The following is a 6209-nucleotide window of genomic DNA, read 5'->3' as shown; positions in this document are numbered from 1 at the left end:
GGGGGGATTTTGTGGCCTGTTACAAACTGGTCAGGGGGGATCAGAAGGCATTGGGGGAGTCACTGTTCCCCCGAGCAGAGCCAGGAGTGAACAGGAACAATGGTCACAAGCTAGCAGAGGGTAGGTTTAGGTTAGACATCAGAAGGCGCTATTTCACGGTCAGGGCGGCTAGGGTCTGGAGCCAACTTCCAAGGGAGGTGGTGCAGGCTCCTACCCTGGGGGTATTTAAGAAGAGGTTAGATGAACACCTTGCTGGGGTCGTTTGACCCCAGTACTCTTTCCTGCCATGGCAGGGGGTTGGACTCGATGATCTGCTCAGGTCCCTTCTGACCCTACTAACTATGAAACTATGAAACTCTCAAAATAGAAAGAGTACCAGAGGGAAGGGTTTGCATACAGGTTGTGCTCAGGTCCCTTTGAACCCTAGAAACTATGAAACTATCTGTAACTCCACTGAGCAACAGTATACTGAAGATCTGGTGAGGGAAATGTTTCTTTTTGAACAGAGGAAATTCCAGCTTTCTGTTTATTAGTAACGAAGTCCTGGAAGTTAAGTCATCAAATCCAGCCACTTGCACTCACCCATCATGCTGTCCAACAAAGTAGTTCCTAGTAATGACAAAGTTAGGATATTTAGTATAAAAAACTTCCAGAGCCTCAAAAATCTCCAGTTTATTATAGGAAGAGTGCAGGATAAAGCAAGTACCTTTTGGACAGTCCAAAGATATACCTACTGTAATTTTGTACATTTTTAAAAATACAGGTTATGCTTATTCTATCCCTTAGAATCTGGTGCAGTTGGATTTCTTCCATTAGATCCATTTGACTTTGCAGGCACGTAGAAACACATAGTGGAAATAAAAGTTTGTTATACTCTTGAAAACCTTTCTGTAAAATATGCAGCATATCAAACATATCATAAAGTTGTGAGGCAAAAAGACTCCCTGGCATGCCTTTGCAAGTTAGCTATGTGAATTCATGTCAGTGAGATACTACTGAACATACAACACATTTACATGGGCATAATCAGCTTTTACACAAGTGTAAACAAAAAGTGGATGTACAAACCATTGTAAAATTATCCTGGAAAAATCAAGAGTAAAACTAAATCTTTGTAAACTACATTGATGTAAGTGTAATCACCCTGTCACCTATTGCAAAACCACAATTTATAGCACCTGCTGCTAGTACAGGGATTCTCAAACAGGATGACTTGAGATCCTTTCAAGGGTGCCATGAAATGTTAGTGCTGGTAGGTGTGTACAAACATGATCTACAAGATAAATCCAGAGATTTCAAATAGGAATCCATGGTGTTAAAAACATTTTGACCTGTTGTGGTCTTTCTGAGTTCTTGACAACAGAAGAATTGCTCTATTATTTTTCTGTAGTCCAAAAACAAGTAAAAACTAGAGCTGGTATTTTCTGAGAGGTGCTCTAAAAATATTGAGAAATGCTGTGACAGCAGGTGCTGGCAAGTGCTACTTGCTAGCACCCTGAAAGAGCCAACAGTCTGTCTATACAGTATAATTTGTATTGGTGTACAAAACTAATGTGAATGGCACTCGTGTAAATGTGTTGTGTGTAGAGACTCTTAGTGTGTAAACTCTTTTGTGCAGGGATCATATTTTGTTTGGTGTCTCTAGGGGACAATGGTTCTCATCCACAGCTAGGTCTCTAAGCATTGCCACAGAACTAATAACAATAACAACAATAACAACAGCAATAATAACATCATTTTAAGTCTGTGGGTGTGTTTTTTACTGTACTTTACCAGAATGAGCAAGTACATATATATCATTATATATGGTCACTGTGTGTATAGTTACTATTCATATAAATTTATAAGGTGTTTTTACACATGCTCTGCTGCAGAGTTTATTAGTTTCCTGAAGCCTAATAGGGTTGCACGTGTAGGTGCCGAGATGTTTACTGAGGAGTTAATTAGGCAACTGCAGTAAACTACTCATGTAGATATGCTTAGTGTCTCCAGTAATAATCTCATAAGTAAACTGAGGAAATTATCTGGAAGAAACAGTTTTAAGACAAATGCTTAGCTGATTGGAAAATTATACTCTAACATTAGTCATTAGTGGCCTAATGTCAAAATAGGAGGAAATATCCAGTGAGGTTTCTAAAGGTTGATCCTAAGTCCAGTTATGTTCAATACTAGCTGAAGTACCCGTTCTCTGCCCAGGTTGTTATTTTTGTAATTGCAGTGTTTGTTTATTTTCAAAGAACTTAGTATAACATATTTAGGTAAAAAATATTATTTATTTTTAAAGAACATAGTACAACATATTTAACATTTAATATTTAATATGAAGGGAAAAAGGCAAGCATCAATATAATAATGACAATTGAGCTTAATTCACTACATCCAAATGGAGTGGTACTAATTTGTTATCTGAGAAGCAAAGTAATCCCAGTCAATTTTGACCCCAAAAAGGGTCAAGTGAAAAATAACCCACCTATAATTTTCTTTGGGTTGTATTCAGTAATTTTGGAAGGTTTAGAGTAGATAGGACTAGCCATTCTCGAGTTATAAGCGAACATACATACATACATACACTTCATTTTTTATATATATCTCTATATCTACATCTATATAGATATCTTCACTAACAACTTGAAGGAACTGGATGTGCTTTTAGAAAATCTGCAGATGTTGCTAAACTGGATGAAGTAGCAGATACTATAGAGGTTAGGCTTGGGATTCAAAATGACTTTGATCAATTGGAAAACTGGAATGGTCTGAATAAAATTCAGTATACAGAAATGAAAAGTACTAATCTTAGAAAGGAAAAAAGAATTCACAAATACAAAGTTCAGAAGACTGATTAGGCTTCAATATTACAGAAAAATACTGAAGGGTTATAATGGATCACAAACTGAATAGGAATGAATCAGCAATGTAAAAAGTAATACAGAACAGAAATGTCAGATATATAAACACAATAGTGAAGCTTTGTCTTGAGTATTATGTCCAGTGTGGGGCACCATAAACCAAGAAAAATAAGGACAAATTGGAAAGAATCCAAAGGATCATTCTACAAATCATTAGAGGTCTAGAAAACTTGAAAACCTGATATATGAGGAAAGACTGGAAGAATTGTGTATTTATTTAATTTGGAGAAGAAAAGTTAGAGGTGGATTTGATAATGGTCTACCAATCCAAAAAAAAAAAAAAGGATTGTTATGAAGAGGATGGTGATCAGTTCTTCTCTGAGCTCACAGGGTATAGAGTAAAACAATAGGCTTAAATTGCAGCAAGGGAGCTGTAAGTCTGATATCAGGAAGAACTTTCTAACTGTGAGGATGATTAAGCACGGCAAAAGAGTACAGTAAAAGCTCTGTTATCTGGCATCCATGGGAAATGGGGGTGCTGGTAAATCAAATGTGCTGGTTATCTGAGAGTTATACTTATCTCCAAGCCAGCGGGTTGGAGGCATCATTGCCTGTTTGGCCTCCACCCCTCCTGCTGTGTCTGGTGTGCCAGGGCTTTCACTCCCTGGCGTCAGTGTGCCGGGGGACAGGGAGAGGGGCCCCACACAGACTGTTTTGCCCTGGGCTGTGGTCTACGAGGAAGAAGTGGGACTCAGCTCGCAGTAGCAAAACCGGAAATGCCATGGTGGGACAGATGCTGGTTAATAGAGCATTCCAGATGGTAAAGTGCCGGATAACACAGCTTTTACTGTATTTAGAGAGATTGTCATGTTTGTCAGAGGAAGTCTTTAAGTGTAGGCTACATAAACATTTGTTTGGGATTGTTTAGACAGGGATAATTCTGCCTTCAATGGGGTTAGATGACCTCTTTTATGATACTCCTGCATATCAGAGGCTAATAGTTGATGACCTTGATCGCCTTTCACTGCTTAAGTCTCTTAAATCTCCTTGTGTGATTTTATAAAACACACAAAATAATTTTTGACATGTAAATTGAAAAGCCATGTTAGTTTTTAACTGGATTTCCTGCTTGGTTTTGAAAAATGAGCCCCATCTAGTGGTCACAAATTTCTAACCCCAAAACCACAGTAAGTTGCACGTTCATTAAAGGGCAGCATCCATTAGGCTCTTGAAGAAACATGGAAGATACAGACCTTTCTCAAGTCTTTCTAAATAACTCTGTGAGAGAGTGACATAAGGAAGGGCACTTGATGCCCAAAAGCTTGTTCTGCAGCTCTTCCACTTGGCCAATAAAAGATATCACAAAAAAATCATTCTCACTGGTATAAGAATTTATCCATTTGATGGATCTGGTTTTCTTCTTATTACATTTACATACATTTGAAATAATTCAGTCAAAGCTACTGTAGTTAAACTGGTATAAAATTCATTTGGGAGAAAAACCGTGTGTAGAAATGATCAATTGTTAAGTAACTGAAATACTGATTGAGCAAGAGAATTCAGAAGCAGAATCTATTGATCAAAGGTGCATAATAATAAAGCTAGAATTTCAATGGCAGAGCTAGGAATTAGAAAGGGGTTACATTATAGAGAAAACTAAAACTTACCTGGAGTAGCCAGTTTCTAGGGGTAGTATATCTATTTATCTATGAATAATAAATATTTTTCAGTGGAGGTCTCAAATGGCCAGATACTTAGCTGATATAAATCATCATATTTTAAGTAATGGATTATATCAGTTTACTATTTGGCCCAAAGTGTGTGTGTGTGTGTGTATTTCACTCCATTAAAATGGTTTTTGAGTTGATTTTTCCCCCTTTCACTCAGCTTTTTAAAAATAATCACATGCAGATAGAAACCAGGTCTAAAATATTTTAGCTGCTCAAGTGCTTATCTGACTTAAAACAGAGTTACTAGTAAATAGTAATCAGGCCATGCCCCTAATACCACACACACGCACATATGCACACATGTGCGCAGACAGTGGTTACATCTGCATATACCTTTGGGCTCTTATAGGTGTGCAGAGAGCCAGCTCTGACACACTGAAAATCCAGCGCATCAGAGCAGGCTTGATTAATCCAGTCTATTTGAGTGTGGAAATAAACGCACTCCAGCAGACTCTGATGACACCTTGTTACTGGGCACAAAGGTGCCTTGCTCCTAGAAGGGCGGAAACTGCCTGGGGAAAAGCCCAGAGAGAGACAGACAGAAGCCCAGGTGCAGGTTACCAGGGCAACAAGCCAGAGGACAAATTAGCCTGCACCTGCACATGGTCAGCTGACTGGAAGCGGCAAGGCTCTGGGTCCATATAAACCCCAGGACTGGGCCTAGGGAGGGCAATTCCCTGCCAGCAGCTGAGGGAGAAGGAGCTTTCCCAGAGCAAGCAAAGGGGGAGAGGCCTGTCTGCAGGAGCAGCTTCCAATACTGTTAAGGGATGGAGCATTCCCCAGTAGGATTTGTATAAGGTTATAGCCAGGCAGCTTGAATTTATGTTACAGCTCAGGAGCTTGTGTTTTGTTTATTGTTGTATAATACCGGTGGTTTGGGTGAGGCTATTAGGGGAAGGAGGAGGCCTCATAGGGGACCCACAGCAGCATGGGGGCCCCCAGTGCCAGAGGGGGTGCAGCACTTGGGGCACACTGACTTCCCCCCACCCCCCAGTGTCAGAGGGGGCGCAGCACTTTGTAGGGCATGGAGGGCCCAGGGAGGACAAGAGGGCCAAATTATAACAAGGCCCAGACCAAACAACGTCAGTACCATCAGCGAGGCTTGAGGTGTGCTAAAGGGGCAGTTGGAGCTATGCATATAGCCCATAAGGCTAGGGTGCCCCAAGACATCCATTGCAAACAGGACCCACAAGGGTTCTGGGAGTCCATGTGATCAGAGAGTACAGCAAACCATGTCCAAGAGGATGTAAAAGCAGCCTCCCTACTATATATTTTCCATCAAAGATGTGGCAGGTAAGAATCGAGCGTGCCCATTGGGCCAGCTTGTTATGGTAAGGGGGCCTTGGGGAGATCACAGCCGTCCTGCAGGGCCCCATCCCATGACACACCTGTATCAGCATCCCTATGTCAAAAAATGGCAGTGGAGCTCTTTGAATTAAAGTTCATTCGATGAGCTTTAGTTCATATCGCTCCACTGCCATTTTTCAGCACAGGGGATGCTGATGCACGTGATGGTTGGGTGTTTTAATTATTATGGCTTACTAATTAAAGCACCCTCTTCCCCCGCCCCCCTGTGCCTCCTGGATCATGTGTTTTTTTTTTTTTTTTTTTTTTTTTTTTTTTTTTTTTTTTT

Source organism: Gavialis gangeticus, unplaced genomic scaffold, assembly GCF_001723915.1.
Source record: "Gavialis gangeticus isolate Ggan-Ray unplaced genomic scaffold, GavGan_comp1, whole genome shotgun sequence".
Classification (NCBI taxonomy): Eukaryota; Metazoa; Chordata; order Crocodylia; family Gavialidae; genus Gavialis; species Gavialis gangeticus.
This window is presented reverse-complemented; position numbering follows the sequence as displayed.